The 18,897-nt window shown below is 52.9% G+C and overlaps 1 protein-coding gene across 3 annotated transcripts in view; it reads left to right on the top strand.

Moving 5' to 3' along the window:
* Mvb12b (multivesicular body subunit 12B) overlaps nucleotides 1-18,897 on the top strand; it is a 164,512-nt gene that overhangs the window by 75,633 nt on the left and 69,982 nt on the right. The window lies entirely within an intron of this gene.

Genomic DNA, 18,897 nt, shown 5'->3' on the forward strand with positions numbered 1-18,897 from the left:
GCAGCTGGTTTCAGTCCCAAAAGATGGAGTGATTCTCCCCACATGTTTTATGAAAAGCAGAGAATAAACAGAGCCGCATCAGACACAACCCCTTTGCATCACTAGAAGTAAATAGTTTGAGGGCCGCGAGCAAACAGCCATGGCGACTAGGATTGCAGCAGTGGGTAAAGCAGGAAGGTTGGTGACACGGCATCTGGGGGCTAACATAACAAAGAAGGTTGCCACAGACAGCACGCAGAGGTGAGTGCCGAGCAGAGCCTTGCCACAGCAGAGCCCCTCCTGGGCTCCACACCACCCCCCGCCCCACCCCCAGTCTCCCCCTCTGCTGCTGTTCCTCCATGCTGGGCCACTGTAAGGAACCCCTCAGCTCCAAGGACTCTCTTGTCTTCCTCCAGTTTCATCAACGAAGGTTGGAATTTAAACTAGACTACCCCTGAACTGCCTGAAGCTCTGGAAGCAGTTTGCAGTTTCCCTGGTATAAGCAGGTGTGGAGAGCTAGTGAGCTTCCCAGAGCTGCGGGCTGAGCAGCCACGTCTCCCCCCGCTCAGGAGTGTGAGGCTGGCAGTACTTGTTTCTTACTTTCTGGCTGGCCAACAGCATTGTCACAGCTCTGTCTTGGAGGGCACTGCTGAGGTTCACCATCAGCAGAGCTCAGGCCAGCTGAGGCCCATACCTGTGCCAGGGATGTCATCTCAGTCCATCACCTGGACTAGAGTTCATGCTTGATGTTGGCTCCAGTTTGGGCTCCTTGTAGGGGTTGGAGAGCCCCAGGGTTCTGTTACTTAGAGTGGCCCCTTGTTGACATCACAGGGCCTGGAAGGGCCCAGGGTGAGCACCACCTCAGGACAGGTGTTAAACTGCTGGATAAACAAGGAGCACCAGAGCTCCCAGGTGATGTGGGGACAGTGCTGTCCCACAGCAGGAGGGCAGGGTCACTGGCAACCAAAGCAGGTGGCCCTGGACGCCCGGCCACTGGAGCCAGGCAGAGTTGTAGGGTAGCGCATCAGAACAAAGTGTTTATAAGGCTTATATATTTTATAACCTCTGTTGTACAGTTTATGGTTTACAATGGCTGCAAGGAAATTGGATCAGTTTTGTTTTACTTGCCAAATAAAACAAATGTCAAAATAGTCAATATAAAATGTATTCTAATTTGACTGAGTTAAGTCCGCCCGTGGTGCAGTAGGGTCGTTGAAGGTGTGTTAATGCTTCCAGGTGAAAACCACTGTCTGTGCCACACTGTCCTCTCTCGCCGTGTGGCGATATGCAGGTGGCGGCACAGCTTCGGGTGCCTCTTGATCCATTAGGGGTTCTTCCTTTTATGGGGCTTGGGGGTGTTTGGGATTGTGTTTTCCTATCTGATATCTTTGACTTGAAAACAAATGAAATGCCGATGACTTATTTGAATTTGGCACGGAAGACGTAGGAAAGGGGAGTGTGCTGTTTAGTTCCTTGAGGTGTCGGGTCTCTCTCAATCCCCCAGAAAAGGAACTGACAGCCTTCTCTCTGGAGGTGGGTGTGGTGCAGTGTTTGCAGCAACCTACAGGGTAAGGGCGGAGCTCCTCCTTAGACTCTGGGCCTCCTTGTCCAGCTCCAAGGTTTCCTGCCTCTGTCTCCCAGCCCCCAGGCCCACCGGGCAGCCTCCTCTTGCTGTCCTATTCTGGGCCTCTGTGCATCGTGTGCCCTGCACCCCAGCCCTGGGTCTCCTCTCCCAGGAAGCTTTCCCTGAGCCCCTGGGCTGGGCTCTGCTTTTTCATGCTGGGCTGTGCTTTTGCCCCTCTGGGGCAGGGGCGGGAACCGGGTCTTGTCCCTTATTATGTCCCCAGCACGCTGCTGGATCCTGGCACGAATTCACAAGGACCCTGTTCTGTAGCCCCTCCAGATGACTCCCCAGTCCTTGGGCACTGTAGGGTTTTTTCAATTGCAAGAGAAATACAGCTTTGTAGAAAATTGGCAGAATGTAGAAAATAATGGAAAAACAAATTCCATTTCCAGTGAGTGAATGCTCATAACCTTTTGTTGTATTTTCTTCAGGACCTTTTTTCTGTGTGCTTTTTTACATAGGTGATGATATAGCATGTAATAGCAAGCTGGTGGCTCGCTCTGTTTTCTCGTGGCCTATTAAGCCACAAACACTAGAAACACTTCTTCCAGTGTGGTCTTTGTGTGGATGCTGCCGCTGGATCAAATGCTGCCGCCTGGGCTGCAGGAGAGCGGTGGCACAGCGCCCTCTACTGACCAACCAGGAGGTGGCAGGGAGCAGCAGGTGCCAGTCATTCTCCCCCCATCCCTGGGCTGGAAGGAAGAGGCTGGGGTCCCTAGACAACGTGCTGCCCTCATCTCAAAAACAACGTGTGCTCTGCCTTCATTTCTTTTGTCATCACTTAGATTTCAAAGAATCCCCAGTTGTTCTGAGGGCGAGCTGTCACCCCCAACTTTATTTCAAACAAAAGGGGCATTTGGTGGATCTTTTCACAGATGACTGGCCATCACCTGAGCACCTCCTGTCCTAGCAGAGCTGCCTTCTCTTTCCAGAGGCAGACATTGCCCCTGGGAACAAAAGCTTCCCATATCGCAGAAAGTGCTCATGGTGGAACCAGGTACGAGTCCCCTCCCAGCACGGGCAAGTCCCTGGAGGGCCAGGGTGCTTCTTGTCCGTATCCAGTGAATCACATGCTGTGTTTGATGTAGTTCATGTCAAAAGGGGGCATCAAATGGCTCCACAGGGCTCCTCTTCCTGTGCAGGGAGTCAGCTCACACACAAGCATCTCTGCACACAGCAGACAGGGAAGACGGGCAGGCTGCTCCCAGAACTTGAGCCTGTGTCTCTGGCAGGGCAGAGGCCCTGCTCACTTCGTGCACATTGACCAGCAGGGTGGAGCTGGCCTTGGAGCGTCCTGCCTGCCCACCCCTCTCTGGGCTGGCTTGGGCCCCCGCTCAGTGCTGCCGCCTTGGGGAGGGTGTGCCCGCAGAGAAAGCACCTTTCCAGCTTCACCCAAGCAACACGCCACCCCCTCTTACAGTAGGGTCTTTCATTCGATTCTGCTGGGAAGGGACTTCTTCTGCTTTTAGGATGAAGATTTGGAAAAGCTCCAGGAGGCAGAGGATCTAAAGCTGTTCAAGTACCAGGAGCCCCCAAATGTGGACAGATGAACGGTTTTGTGTCACCTGGAAGGAGGTGCTGGTGGGACGCTGCTCCTGGCCTGCTAAGCAGTAGAGTCAGCGACTTGATAAAGACATAGAGACATGGAGCTCAGACCCGCAGATAACAAGGACTCGTTAGGGAGAGCTGATGTGTGGATGACAGAATGAACACACCACATCTCCACAGCCCCTTGCCCTGGGGACCGGGAGATGAAAGGTGAAGGCACCCACAGAGGTGCCCCTGAGTCCCCATAGTCCACAGCACAGGAGCCAGACTAAGGAGACTGGACTGGGCCCAGCAGTGTGTGTGTGCAGTATGGCTAGGGAAGCAGCCTGCCATGCTCAGCAGGGGATGCCTGGAGGCCATGCCCCGTCACACCTGTCAGGTACATAGAGAGTCACCCACAGCCACACAGACCACCTAAAAGTCACTTGAGTGCAGTGCTGTGCTCTGACCTGGGTCGGCCACAAGCAGCTGGCTTCTGAGGTCCACGTGGGCAGTGTGGTGTTTCTGGGTGGGGCTGGAGAGGGGGCCGCTGGGAGCACAGAAGGCAAGGTAGGGTCAGGTGGGCTTGGGTTACAAGAAGGCAGATTTGGACTCAACTTTTTAAAAAATTGAAAAGTGAAATTTACCAACGGTGGAGATTCTGTGGCATTGAAGAAGCTCCCTGGGGTTCAACAGCTCCCTGCTGCCTGGGATGGCCAACAACGTCAGATTTTCAGACCTCGGTGACAACTGGGGTCACGGTGCTTCTCAAGCTGGTTTAAAAAATGTGCCACCTTCCCCGTCCCAAGAGCAGCACTGAAGATGGCCAGTGGACAGGGAGGACACAGAGTGGGCATTGGCTGCAGAGCTCAGCCTGGGCGTCTGCAGCCACCACCATTCCTGCTTGCAGCACCAATGACAGGGAAGGAGGCTGGCATGAGGCAGGTGCTGCTGTGGCCTCATCCCCAGGAGGGCCCGTGTCTCAACCCAGCGCTGGCACCCGTGAGCTGACGAGAACGGTCCTGTCCCCTGCAGAGTCTATCTGGAATGAGTGATCTGGACCCCAGACGTCTAGAACTTCCAGATACTTAATGCCAGGTGGCCCTTGGGTTGGGCTGCCCTGGAAGGCCTGGCTGTGTGGCTCCAGCAGCTGCAGTCCGCTCTCCCGTCTCCTGGGTGTGGAGTCACCTGCTCTGTGGTCCTGAAGGAGGAGAGCTTCCCGTGACCCCAGGCCCTGGGGTTGTGTGCAATTCCTGTGCCCCTTGCCAACCACCCTCCTCGGGAGAAAGGCCAGCTTCACACTGGAAGCCACCAGCACACCCTGGACCCCAGCCTCCCCTCGCGTGCAGCCTCCCGGGAGCCTCACCCAGGAGGTAGTTGTAAGGTGGCCCGTGCTCCTTGGGGCTCGGTGATCTCTCGGTGATTTGTCAGCGCCAGCAAGTTGTCAGTCACGGGTTCCAAAGTCTGTTTCTTGGTGACAGACATAATTGTACTTAACTTTTTGCATGTTATCAATCTGTGACAGATACTCTGGGAAATGGGGCATTTTGATTGCAGAAGATCTGTCACATGCACTTAGTCTTTCTCTCAGGGACACCAGGATTCAGTCACAACTTTTGCATGTCGATGTCAGGTTTTGAGAACATAGATCCTTGCTGACCTCAAAAATCGTTCCATCACTCAGGTCCCAGGGCTGTCATCTGAAAGGTTAATGGCCCTTCCTACAGGAGAAAGGAAATCCCACCGCGGTGATCTGGAATTCAGGCCATGCCGCCCACGCTCGTCTGCGTCACACACATTGTCAAGGCCCACAAGCAGGCCGTGCTCTGCCCTGCCTCCTTGACCCTGCCTGACCAGGGACCAGCCCGCTCCTCCTGATGGACAGGCAGAGTGAGTCCGGGGCGCAGGCGGAGCCGCGGGTCACCCTGGAGCCCCGTCGTCTATCTGTAGCCTCAAATCCTCAGGCTGCTTTCTGTCAGTTTTTATTTGCAGGATGGTCTTTGTACCTCAGGTGACACCTGTCACCTGTCCTGTATTGGCAGGACTAGAATGAGAGGTCCATGCTGCTCAGACCAGGAAGACTGTTTTCTCTTCCCGTGGTGGAGACTCCCATCTGCTCTGAGTGACCAAAGGCTTGGCGCTGGAGGCCCTCGGCTGTGCGGGCCCAGCGGCTTCTCCCCAGGCTTCACAGGGAGGGCGCAGTCAGAGGGCTGGAGCCGGAAGCCATGGCCTGGGGCTCATGTGTGTCTTGCATGGAGGAAGGTTAGACGGCAAGGCCAAGGCCACCCTGGTGGCCTTTCCAACTTGTCCCCAGAGGAGAACACACTGGCACAGTCTGCGATGCTCACCATAGTGTCAAGAGACAGCTGGGAGTAGGTGGGCTCTGCCTGGTCCCCTCGGTGGAGGGCTTGGGTTGCTGCTGGGCTTGAGGGATGCTGGCCCCTCCACAGGTCCATTCCATTTCCTTTTCCTTCATACAGAAGCCATACACACGTCTTGTTTGTCTGTTTAACTCTTGAGATGGGCACGTGTTTTTCCTTTCTTTCCTTGATGTGACCGTCTTTTTAGGACACAGCCTGGAGGGCAGGGCTCTTTGCCCAGAGAGCACAGACGTTAGCACTGTGATTTGAATCCTCTGCACCAGGGGGGCTGCTTTTTGCCCACGCCCTGGACAGGACCAGTAGCTGGGCTATTTCAGAGAAGAGCCCCCTGCCCCGCCCAGAGCATAGGGTGAAAGCTGGGCAGGGCACTCCTGGGGCCCCAGCATGATTTCACTCCAGCAGACCACACTTGCATCCTTTGTCCCTGACCTCCAGGTCCTCGCTGCCTGGCCTCGTCCCCTGGGGTCTCAGACTCCTTAGTCTGGCTCCCTGCTGTCTGACCTGCCTCCCACCCGCCTTCATTATGTGGCTTCCAGAAGCCACTCTGCACACCCTGCCTCCTGCCAGCTCCTCTCCCCTGAGCCCCCAGGATGCTTCCGCCATGTCATGTGCGGCATCTCCTGGTTCCCTGTCGCTACTGCTTGTTCCAAGTTGCTCTAACTGGATCTTTTCTTATTCATCGTGGGTACTCTCATGGTGCCTTTTCTCCTTTAAGAACCCATAAAAGGTTGGTCCCAGAGAAATCACAGAGGTGACAACATTGCATTGCTGCACATCGGAACCTGCAGGTGCTTTTAGCTGCATCGTCTCATTCAACCCAGGAATAGCTGAGTGAGAACTGTGTGGTCCCAAGATGGTTGGGACCTCTGAACTCCAGGTGCCAGGCACCTGGGAATTATTTTGGGAAGGTATTTATTGTATGTATAAAAGTGAGCTAGTGTACATTTGTAGGACCAGGCACTGTCCTTATTTACCCATCTCTCCTTCCATCTGTTCTTCCACCTCTCTGTCCATTCACCTGTCTCTCCATCTGTCAATCTGTCCATCCATCCATCCATCTGCATATCTGTCCATTCCTCCTTTCAGTGGAAGCTTGCATTGCATTGACTGGCATCAGGCTCTGCCCTGGGGCTTCAGAAATAACAACTCCATTCATCCTAACTGTCACTCTTGAGGTGAGGGCTGTGACCAGCCCTGTGCGAAACTGGGGACACAGGTCAGAGGGTAAATTTCCCACTCAGAGTCACCCAGCTAGTTAGTGTCAGAGTTAGGACCTAAACCTGTATTCCATCTGCCTTTAGCTCATAGACTGCCCCTGTGCCCTTGTGCTAGTGGTCACAGGGTCCCTGGTTGGGAAACTTTGGCTGGGAGCTGAGCCTGTGCCTGATCAGGTGCAGCCACCCAGGTGCCCAGCTGTCTTCATGGGCAGCTTCTCCAGCCTCCTGACCAGCACAGCTGGCTGTTAAGGACTTCCTGAGTATGCCCTGTGTGGGGACTCTGCTGCCAGAGGCTCCCCTGATGGGACCTGCCTGCACAGTCACACTCACACCCTCAGACATGGGACCTCGCCGGGGCCTGTGCACAGGAGCTGGGGGTGCTGACCATGGGGAACATGTGGTGTCCATACGCAGAGGGTCCCATCACCGTCCCCTGGAATGGCTTCACAGCTCTTGCTTTAGCACGGTCCCAAGCAGCGTGGTTTATTCTGGGGTCATGAGAATGGCGTGAAAGAGACCTTCAGAGTGAGGGCATCTGAATATTTTCAGAATCCTGGCGAGTGGCGCCTGGCTACCTCTGTAGCAGCACCAAACTTAGGGTTGGTGTCAGGGTAATTTTGAAGGAGGAATTTCATTAGAATGCAGTTTGGTATTGTTGGATATGAATGATGAGTTTAGGCTGAGCAATACACTTTTTGATATTAATTTTTAATATGGCTTCTTGGGAAGTCAGAGCTCCTGTTTAATGAAGGATTGACTCGTAGTCGATGCGGCTCCCCCTCTGGGCGGCCTGGGCTTTCAGCCTTGCACAGGCCTCGACCAGGAATTGGCTGCTTGTGAACGTGCCATTCTTGGTGATCTCTGTGACTTGTGGATGTCTTGTTTTCCTTGATGGCTGTGATGTCACGTGTGCTCTCGGTGCTGGCTGTCCCGGGAAGCGGACTCTGGGTGTGAGGCCGCCCCTCCTGGCCCGAGGTGGAGGGCTCTTTGTGTAGCGGCTGCAGCTCCAGGGTTTGGAGAAAGGCCTTTTTCAGGATTATGAAAATAGTTTTCCGTGTGTCAGAACAGATTTATCAGTTCACTTTAGGGTCGGTTTTGTGAACCAGACCATTTAGAGGAGGGTATTTTACCTTCCATCAGAGTGGAAGCTGACAGTCTATTTGCAGGTGCCCCATGGAATATTTCACCTGGGTCTCTCAGTGTAAATCTAGCCGCCAAATAAAGAAGAAATGAGCACTTCTCCCCCACTATTCCCGGGACCTTACTGCACCCCCAGCACTCTGCAGTTCTATTGCAAGGCAGGGTTTCAATTATTAATTTGGGTATTTAATAAAATCCTCTGCTTGCAGTAACTTTCAAAAGGCCTTTTGAGTTTATTTGGGCTGAGGTTTGGCCCACGGGTAGGGTAGAATTCAACTTGAAATTCCTTCTTGAGCAGCAGATGTTTTGTTTCCAGTTGAATAATAATATTAATAATAATTATTAGAATAAATATAATCATCATCATCATCATTATTTCAGCCACAATTTTCTGAACATGTTCTGCCAGGTATTGTGTAAATTCTCAAGGGGTGTGTGAGAGTGTGTGTGTGTGTGTATGTGTCTCTCTCTCTCTCACACACACACACACACACACACACACATACATACAGTTTTCATTTTTATAACCATGCTGTGAGGTAAATAATCGTGTCCTCACTTTTAAGAGGTGAGGAGACTGACCTTGGAGAGCTGGGATTTGGAGGAGCCAGCACTGAGCCAGGTTCACCTCATGCTCTGCCTGCCTGCGAAGACCCTCCAGGCCACCTAGGACTTCAGTGCTTCCTCAGCCAGGGTCAGACACAGCCGCGCAGCCTGGCCTCAGAGCCTCCTCTTGCTCACGCTGGTCCCCAGCTGCGGAGGGTGTGTGCTGCCCACCGTGTCCTGTGCCCCCCCACGGCCCGTTGTGGATCGGAGTTCGGCAGCCCCCCAGCTCCTGACTTTGGAGAAGCAGGCGCTTTAGTAGGCTGGAAGAGATGAAAAGCTAGCAGTGCCCATATGTTCCTGGTTTCTAGAAGTAAGGTCAGCGAGGTTGAGAGACTCTTTCAATATTTCCGTTTATGAGATTAGACTAGAGCGTCTGGAGTGGAAGTGTGGTGCCGGGTCCCAGGCATGGCTTCTGTCTCGTTTCTTTTATGTGGGAGCTCGGTGTTTTGGCGTCACTGGGTTCAAGTGGAATAAAACTTAAATGTAGTGAATAAATAGCATGATTGGGAGCATTGCTACAGCAGTGAGAGTTAGTTTCCTTTTTAAATTTTATTTTTTGAAAGTAATCAGTGGCTTGAAAAATAGCAGATTGGTGCAAGGATTGTAATTTAAGTAACAGAAAACTCCCAAGCTTCAAAGAAGTATCTGGTCGTTGGCACTTTCCCAAGGAGCATTTTCCTCCCCACTCGGAGCTGGCCAGGTGGCGCCATCCAGCCGCACAGGCTGCGCTCGCTCTCAGTGGTCAGACGTTTTCCCTTGGGTGGTGGAGGGCGAACGGGGCGGTGGTGGCTTTCTTAACCGCAGGGTATTGGCAGGAGCCTGGGCCCTGAGAGCATTGCCACCTGACCCTGAGGGCACCCTCAACATGGCGCCCCCACTTTGCACTTTTCACCGAGAGGTGACATGAGCTGCGGGGAGATACCCAGGGAGAGATGGCCGTGATCACCGCCCCTGTGCAACGGCCCCGGCCCAGAGAGGGGTCTTCCCTGCCCCTCGGGAGCTCAAGGGGGCCCTGGTGCTGCGGGCGTTCTGTCACATGCAGCAGGACACATTCACTCTCATACCTCTTCGATTCTAAATTTCACAAGCAATTTGTCACTTTAGCAGGGAGCGTCATTAATAACCATTATTTAGAACTGTCGCATCTTCCTCTCTCTGTGTGAGTGTCTGAGTTAAGCATCCAAAAAATTGGCCTTGTTGGTGGCAAACAGCGGCTCCGTCTTGACAGCCCGAGCTGCCCCAGCCCCTGCCCGCTCAACACCGGGGCAGCCGCGTCTGCCTTCAGTCACCACCAGGGTGGCGACAGAGACTGGCCAAGGCTCGTCCTCCTGGAATTCATTAGTATTATTACCAAGGACTGTGTTGTAAATTGAGATTTTTTTTTTTAACTGCTTGGAAAAAATTTCTACTTAACTATTTCATTTTATTGTACCTAACAAAACAAGAAAGATCTTTCTCACCAAACATTTGAAACAAATAGTGCAGAAACCCCAGCTTCAGAGGGTCCCACTGGACGTGGTCCCTCAGCACTGTTTAAAGTACCGCTGAGATTGCACCGGGTCACCCTGGCTGTGGGATGGGGGGACGGAAAGGGCCCAGACCTGCTGACAGCGGGTCAGGGAGAGGTGCCACACAGCAGCGGACGCTGATGCTCCTTGTTGCTCTTAACATTAGAATTCCACAAAGGTGCTCATGATCACAGTTAATATCTTCAGTGGAGACCACAGGGCAGGCGGGTGCGTCTGAGGGAGGGCGAGCTTCACGGGATGCGAGCGAGTGTTATTAGCCTAATGATTCTGCAGCAGTGTTGTGAGTGTGTCGCCGGCGCCCGTGAGTTTGGAAAGTGTGTCAAAACACAGCTTCAATTAGTTTGCTCTAATTATGGCTCTGGAGAGTTTGTAACTACATCACTCCTCATTAAAAGAGATTTTCTTATATGGATTAATGTAACATACAAAGGAAAGTTCCAGAGTTCCCGACGCCATTTGCTCCCGTCACAGGCAGGCTCAGAGCAGGCTGCTGGACCCAGGGTCTCCTGTGGTGGCTGGGCCTCGACTGGGCCGCAACATGGCAAGAGGGGCCGTGCCACACTGCCACACTGCGTCAGGCGGCTGTTTCCTCCCGTCCCAGGGTCCATTTTCTGCTAAAAGTGGCTGTTGCAAATGTAGCTGTGACTTTCTACCAGAGGGTGATTGAACCTATCTTGGGCTTTTAAGGGACTGTCCCTTGTCTGAGATATCAGTTGTCCCCATTCTGAGCATCTCAGAGGAGTCTGAAGGAGAAACATTCTAGACCTCCCTTGGCCAAGTGCAGGTGCGGCCACCCTTGGTCCTGCCCTGGCGTCCTGGGGGGACATGCGTTACTGTTAGGCGTATGGCAGCTGGAAGCACGTGGTGTCTGTGAAATGTCAGCAAAAGTCTTTTCTTATAGAGAAACAGGAGAACCTAAGGAAATGAGACCTCTAAACCCGCGAGTGGCTGTAAATGCCTCGTGGAGCCTTTGCTGTTCAGACAGAAGACGCCGCTGCTGCTTCCCGGCCTGCTGTGGCTCCCCTCCCGGGTGCAGGGCAGGTCCACCGTGCCACGCCGCAGCCCCCTGCCCAGGTTGGACAGCCTCGCCCTGTCCCTTGTCTCATTCCCCTGAGCTCTTCTGTGCCTCACCTCCTGTCTCCTGAGCAGCTGGTGGCAACAGCAATGGGACTCCAGTTCGAGGAACCCAGGACTCAGGTTTCAGAATCCAGCTGAGGAGGCCGGGTGCTCCAGCCGCCAGCCCACTCAGCAGGGGACCCTCTGAGCACTGCTTCCAGTGCCCTGGGCTGGCCTGCAGGCTCCCTGGCACGTTCTCAGTGGGCTGCGTGTGTGATGAGGGCCCTGCTCCCTGGTGACTTGCAGGAGTGCCCCCACAGGGTGGGCAGGACTGGGGGGGGATTAAATGGGGACAGGAGGTTCACAGATGGTGCGCCGGGGCCTTCATCTTACCCAGGCTCATTCTGACTGTCTGAGCTCACCCGAGATCTTTCTTGCCGCCCCCCCCCCCCCCGGGGCTTCCCTGCCACAGACAGCTGTGGCTGCGGCCAGCCCAGGGCCTGCGTCCCCCTGCAGGGCTGGGCTGGGCGCTGTGCTCGCAGGGGCGCAGCAGGAAAGGGGTTAAGGTGGGGACTGTGAGTCTTCCAGGCGCTCTCCCAGTTCTGCGATAATTTGATGAAGAACTTCACCCTAATTAAATATTCAAATTAGGAATAAGTGTCAATATGGCTTCCCATTGCCTGGAATGATGATTAATTGTATTCAAAACTCTAGTGGCCCGCTGTAATCTAAACCCAACCGTTGTTCTTGATTATTTCTGTACCACACTTGCCATGTTTTTGTTTTAAGATTTAAACTAGTAATTGATTTGCCATATGCCGTGGAGCTGCATGCACTTCAAAGCTGTGCGTTCAGGAACTTGGGGAGTTTGGAATTGCGATTTCCTTAGTCTTCCTATGACAGCTTTTTCTTTTCTTTTCTTTTCTTTTCTTTCTTTCTTTCTTTCTTTCTTTTTTCCCCTTCTCCAGTGCAGAGTGATTTGGCATTTGGCTGGGGGGAGGGTTGCCCAGGAGGGAAACTCATTATATATTCAGGTTTGTGGTTTGACGTTATATTGATCCTGGCAAATAGGCGGCTTGAGTGGAAACCAACAGTCTGCATTTGTACTCACTGCGCTGTGTGTTAAGAGGGCATCATAGCATGGGAGAAAGAGCGTGACTCGAATCGTACCGCAGTCAGTTTTTTTAGCTGTGTGACCTTAGGCAAGTTCCTTGGCTTCTCTGAGCCTCTTTTCTCCTACCTGTACTGTACAATACTGCTTACCCTGCCCAATTGTTTAGAGATGAAGGTGAAGCATGAAGAATAGTGCCAGTGCTCAGTAAATGGCAGGAACAAAGCACCTGCCTCCTGCCAAAAGCCACTCCCTACTGCGTCAGACTGAGGTCCCACTTCTGTCTTGCTGTGTGACATTTTCAGGGTCACTGTCTTGACACCTGAATCACTGTTTCATTGGTGGGGGCTTTTCTGTACCCCCCATTCTTCCCTGTCTGCAGGTGGGACCACCAACTAGACTCAGGACTCTCAGTGGATGTTGACTGCTTGGTTCTTAGTCCGTGCCATTGCTTCAAGTTGAAGCTCATAGTTAGAGTCCTTTATGGCACGTCTTAGAATATTTAGGAGACCTGTGTATGTGTTTCAAGTGCTTATAGACGAATTCCTAAAAGGGAAAGTCTGATTCTTGGTTTTCGAAACTATCTCAGTGTCGGGCATAGTGTTTAGCTTATAGTAGACGCTCAATCACGATGACCTGCCTGACTCCGTCACCACGCACCGATGGCAGCTGCACTGCAGTCCGTCTCTCCTTGGTCAGGTCGTGTCCCCGGGTTTGGTTGAGTTCAGTTTCCAGTGTAGACGATGAAAGTTTACGAGACAGTGAAGCCCATTCCAGAGGATGAGCTTCTCTTTAGGTTGTACAAAAACCTCACCTTCCTTTGCCAGTGTCAACTGCAAAACAAAACAGAAAAGTGTCTCGTCACCCTGAGAAGTGGCAGGAAACTTTGGACATGGTGACTTCTCTCTGAGGCTGGCTCCAAAATCAATACGGAAAGGAAAAGCACTACAGCTTAAGATATTTTCAGGCCTAGAGTCACTAAAATAACTCTCTGTTTTAATGGTGCCAATTTACAAGGAAAAGCTACGGTGTGTTCTTACACCTGGGTCTTCCCGGGTCTCTCCTGAGACTCGGGGCCTCCTCGTGGAGCACAGGGGACCCGGAGCTGGAACTCGGGCTGTGAAGTCACTGAAGAGGACTCGCGCACTGGTCAGGCCCTTCCAGCTGAAAATGATCCATTTTAATTACCTCCCAGAGCCAGCCAGTACCTGAGCATATGGTCCTTAAGAAATAAGGCTCCCAAGCTGTCAGTGAGCATGGGCGATGGCCAGGGACCTCTTTGACACTGTCCACCAGCCCCAGAGGGTGGGCACTCTGGAAGGTGCTTATTAAATGCCAGCAGGTGCGGCAGAGGTCCTCTCCCGTGGCTCCCGGGCCCTGCCGTGCCAGGTGTTCCGGGGAGCCTTTCCTCCATTAAGTGGCACTCATCAAGCACATCCTCACACCTGGCCCTGAAGCTGTGCGCCACAGACGCTGCCTTCCCAGCAGGGGTGCAGGATGCGAGGGAGTCCTTTGGCCATTTGCTGCATCCCCTCCCCTCCCCAGCCTCTGCATGTTCCTCTGCCACACCCAGCCCCATCCCTGCTCCTTTGCACCTGGTCCCTGTCTGTGCCCCAGCAGAACCTGACATCCTGTGCCCCAGTGCTTTGGCCACCTCTGCGCACACCCGCTGTGACTCCCCACCTCTCTGACAGGGGTTCCTCTAGTGTTGCCACCTTTCCAATAAAGAGAATCAATTTCTTGTTGAAAAATTTAACATTTAAAAATGTACAGAAAGATGGGGTGAGGGGTCTGCACACTCCCCTTCCCAGTTTCTGTTGTCAATAGCAGGAGCATGTCCCTGCCCTGCGCCACCTGACTCTGGGCCCCCTTTTGCCCACATCTGCAGTGGGTGACCTCCCATCATGCGTGGGAGGAGGCCAAGGGCCCCCGTGGTGCGTGCGAAGGCGAAACCCTCAAGAGTCATGTTTTCCACCTTAGAAGGCATTCCCCACATTTCAAGTTTCTTTCCTCAGATTTCTAAAGAGAAAGAGTCAACGCCGGTCCTCGTCCCGTTTGCTCCTGGACTCTTGAGTCTGGGTTGGAATGATCTAGAGGGTTTTGTTGTCTTTTTGAGCTGGGTCTTGCTGTGTTGCCGAGGCCGGCCCCGAGCCCCTGGGCTGTGCCTGGCCCACCTTGGGCGCACTCCGCATGGAGCACCCCATCCCCATGCGCGTTTCCATCGCTTGTAGATCCACAAGCACCTCGGAGCTGCTGGAGCGTGTTGCTCCCACAGAGAGCCATGCACGTGGCCCTGTGCCGATGACGCTGTGCTGGCGTCTGCTCTGGCAAGGACCACCTGAAGGAATAGACATTTCTGAGCCACAGTGTTTTTGGCTTCAGACCTCGATGGCCCCACTGTCCTCAGGCATTGAGTGGGCAGAGGAGCAGTCTGAAGTCACCCTCAGTGTCCGCCGGGACTTAACCGAGGAACTTCTCCCTGGCTCTTCTGGGTACAGTGAACTTACTGGCTTGTATATATAGGCCTTTTTTTTTGCTGTGGTTTTTAATCAGGAGCATATTTCCAACTTTACCGAAGTGTAATCCGTGTATGGTGAACTGCATGCACTGGAGTTTGCAGGTGATGGGCTTTGACGTTTGCATACACCTGTGAAACCCTCACCAACATCAAGGTCACAGATGTATCTGCACCTGGAAGTCCTTTGTGCTCCTTGGCTCTGCTCCCCTCCCTCCTCTGGCAACTAGGATCTGTTTTTGTGAACAGTGTGCACTTATAGAACTTTCTGTAAATGGAATCAGGCCACCTGTGCCTTCTTCTGCCTGCCTTGTTTTACTCAGCGTAGTTGTCTTGAGATTTATCATCTTGCATGTGTTGATCTGAGTTCCTCTTCGATTGCTGACTGACACCCATCATGTCATACATAGCTCATTTGTCTAGTGCCCTGTTACTGGACATCCAGCTTGGTTTTGGTTTTTGACTGTCATAAATAAAGCTGACAGGTGCATTTGTGGATAAATCTCCATATAGACATTTACCTCCTGGGTAAAACCTGGAGAGTGTTGATGGGTTTGATGGCTGGGTTTTACGACAGGGTAAGTTCAGCTTTCTAAGAAACCGTTTTCTGAATTGGTGGCACTATGACACATTCCAGCTGTTGCCTAGCTCTCGACTTTCCACTGTTCTTGAGGACATGCGTAGTATCTCACTGTGACTTACCATGTGTTTCCCTCTCGAGTGACGATGCTGAGTGTGTCCATGTGCATATTTGCCATTGTATTTTCTTTAATGAAGTATCTGCTTTAAATTTTTTGGCCCTCTTTAAATTGGGTTGCCTTCCGTTCAGTTCAGAGTCCTGTATCTGTCCTAGTGTGAGTTGGACATGTGTTTTATACATATTTTCTCCAGTCTGTGACTTGCCTTTTCATTTTTGTAACAGTATGTTTTCAAGAACAAGAGTTTTAAATGTTGAAGTCTCATTTTATTGAATTATTCTTCTTATATAGTTTGTGTTCTCAGTGTCCTATTTAAAAATGAGGGAAGAACTGAGTGGAGGTGCATGTCTGTAATCTCTGTGGTCAGGAGGCTGCAGCAGAAGGATCACAAGTTCAAGGCCAACCTCAGCAACTTGGTGAAACCTGTCTCAAAAAATCAAAGGGCTGGGATGTGGCTCAGTGGTTAAGCACCCTGGATTCAATTCCCAGGACCAAAAAAAAAAAAAAAAAAAAAAATGAAGGGAAGCGATATCTCAGTATTGTGAAAATCACTGTGGCTTTGTGTTCCCCCTGAAAGTCTTTGACCCCTGGAGCACTGCCCCAGGAAAGTAGAATGGCAGTGGGGTTTCATGCCATGAGGGACGTGTGTGTGTGTGTGTGTGTGTGTGTGTGTGTGTGTGTGTGTGTGTGTGTAGCGGCAGGTAAGGAGACCAGCCTCTCCCTGCCTCACCACCACTGCCTGCTGCCCTCGGACAGCTGGTGGGGACACAGGCCCCTCCAGTGACACAGGCCCCTCCAGTGCCCCGGCAGAGCCGTCTTCATTATATGTGGCCACTGGCTCCACAAGATTAATGGTAACATTTTAAAAATTCACACAGACCTGGAATCAGCACTAGAAAATACAGATTTAAATTAACAAGGAAAAAGCAGAATCCCATCAAAGGAAATAAATCGTGCTGGCAACATTGTCACCTAATAAAATGTATTCTGTAACTGAAGGGCTTCACATGGCGCTGTCTCCAGCTCCACGGCCGTGTTAATTGAATAAGGTGCTCAGACAGACTTGGGGAGAAAAATGAAATTTCCCTTGCATCTCTTTAGCAGGATTCATCCCTAGCAGCGTGTGCATCACTGACCCATTTGTTACAGAACAGCCTGTCCCTACACCACCGAGAGGCAGTGGCCACCAGGAGCAGCCCTGCAGGGTGCCCTGTCTCTGGTTGTTTCGAGGGCAGGGGATGGGCCAGGATGGCAGGAAAGCCCACCTCAGATAGAACAGCTGTTCTGATTCCGTTCTCTAGTTGTCAGACAGATGTTGGAATAATAATCTATCCCTCGGGTCAGGTAGCAGAACTATTGGCCTCTGGTGGTCACCAAGACCTCCTGGGCATGGTACCAGGGGTCTTCCTCCAGGTGCCATCCTGGACAGAGAGAGTTGACTTCCCCTTAGTCTTCCTGTGGTCTGCCTGCAGAATGGTTGCCTTTGGGGCCTTTGAAGTGACTCTTCCGAAACTGCACTGACATTGCTGTCCCTGGGGTACCAGCATGTTCTCAGCTGCCTCTGCCTTGTGTGAAGCTGCCCGGGCCCTGTTCTTTCCGGGTGCTGCAGGGGCACTGGGCACCCATGTGCCACCCCAGGCAGAACTCCATTCCTTGTCTGTCCTCCAGCACAGGCCTGTGCAGCAGCTCTCGTGCCACCATTCAGCCAGTGCAGGTGGACTGGTCAGTGTCCAGGTGCAGGAGGAAGGATGTCTCCTCCTCTTCACTGATGCTGAGCCTGAGCATAGGCTCTGGCCAGGAAGTTGCCTTCTAAGATATTTTAAAAGACTGCAGAATATTTCAGTGCATAGTTGTACCATAATCTTCTTAACTAGTCCCCTTTTGTTTGAGATTTCATTCAATTTTGGTTTGGGGCTTTATAAGCAATGCCACAAAGAATGTATTTACTGTTTATGTAAAAGTGTCCATGAATCAGAAATAGTTGCATTTTCCAAACCATTAACCAGCCCAGTCCTGGGGATGAGAAGGAGACAAGTGGGAAGGCTTCTGGAAGACTCCCAAATCATCTCTAATTACAAGTCAGAATCAAAGGCATTTGTTCATTCAACAAGTTGGGTAACCATATAGGGTTTTCCTCAACATTCCTAAGCACCCACCATGTTGGGCACTGTCCTCAGCACTGGGGACATGGGGAGGGGAGGTGATGGAGGTTATGTTCTGGTGACCCCAAACCAAATCAGACCTCCCCGTGGAGAGGGAAGGGATGGAAGAGAGTGGCTGGGGGTGGGTGTCTCCCCAAAAGGCAGTCAGGGCAGGCCTGGCCCAGGAGGAGGAGCCAGCTTCTGAGGAACTGGAGGAAGAGTGTTTCGGGCAGAGGGACCCAAGTGCAGAGGCCCTGGGGCAGGAGCGGGAGCCAGGGGGGCAGGGGGCTAGAGCTGCAGGTGAGGCTGGCGGACCTGTGTGGAGGAGCACAGGTTACAGGCTGCCAGAGGGAGACAGGCTCCCACCGTGGCGCATTTCCACTTCCTCTTGGTGCAGAGGGAGGCCCGCGGGGGCTTTTGTTCTGGTCCTGCACTCAGGCCCGCGTGAGCAGGACCTGCGTAAGCCGGGTGGCAGGATGGGAAGAGCTGACCAGAACTGGAGGTCACGGTGCTTGTCAGGCTCGCTGCCTGCCTGCCTCCCTGCCGCCCCCAGAGTGTGCCCCCGCCGGGCCTTGGCGCTAGGGTCTGGACCTGCGTCCGGCAGACTCACCACTGCAGCCTCCCTGCCTCCCTGGGCCTCATGCTGTGGTTACCTGCCTGTGGGCTGCGCCGGGCCCTGGAGGGCCGCCACACGGGCAGGTGGCAGACACGGAGTCCTGGCATCACTGGTTTTCAGAGGTGTCTTGAGGGCAGCCACGTGGTCTTGACTGAGTGACCTCAGTCTCCACACCTGATGGTCCAGGTGATAGGTCAGGGAGACGTGAAGACAGCAGCATGCGGAGGACACGGGCTGGCCTTTCCCGAATCCCTGGCTTTCTCTATTGGCTTCACCTCTGAGAATTTCAGTTTCCTGTTCAGTTAAGTGAGAATAACTATTCCTATCTAAAAGATGGCCGAGAGGTGAGCCAGGTGCGGCATGGAGGGGGCAGATCCTCCCTGGCAGGTGCTTCTCTGGGGACTTGGAGTCTTGGTTCACTCTGGGACTCAGCAGGGACTTCTTCATCCTGTTCAAGCCCAGGTGACCGTCCCCTCTGCCCAGAGTGCTCATTCTCAGCAGCAGGAGGCCTCGATAGGCCTTTCTGTCCTATCCCTGTGTCCCCTGTGTCCCTGCTTCCTCAGTGCAGGAGAGTGGGAGCGAAAAGCTCACACAGGAAAAGGCTCTGAAGAGGGAAGAGGAGCCCGGCCTCAAGCCCTCAAGCCCTCAAGCCCCTCAAGCCCCTCAAGCCCGGGGCTCTCGCCAGCCTCTCTGGCTGGAGTTTTTGAAACCTGATTTCAGCTCAGCAGATTCCGGTAGAGCAGCTGCCTGTCAGAGA

This window comes from Urocitellus parryii, chromosome 4, assembly GCF_045843805.1.
Source record: "Urocitellus parryii isolate mUroPar1 chromosome 4, mUroPar1.hap1, whole genome shotgun sequence".
Taxonomy (NCBI): domain Eukaryota; kingdom Metazoa; phylum Chordata; class Mammalia; order Rodentia; family Sciuridae; genus Urocitellus; species Urocitellus parryii.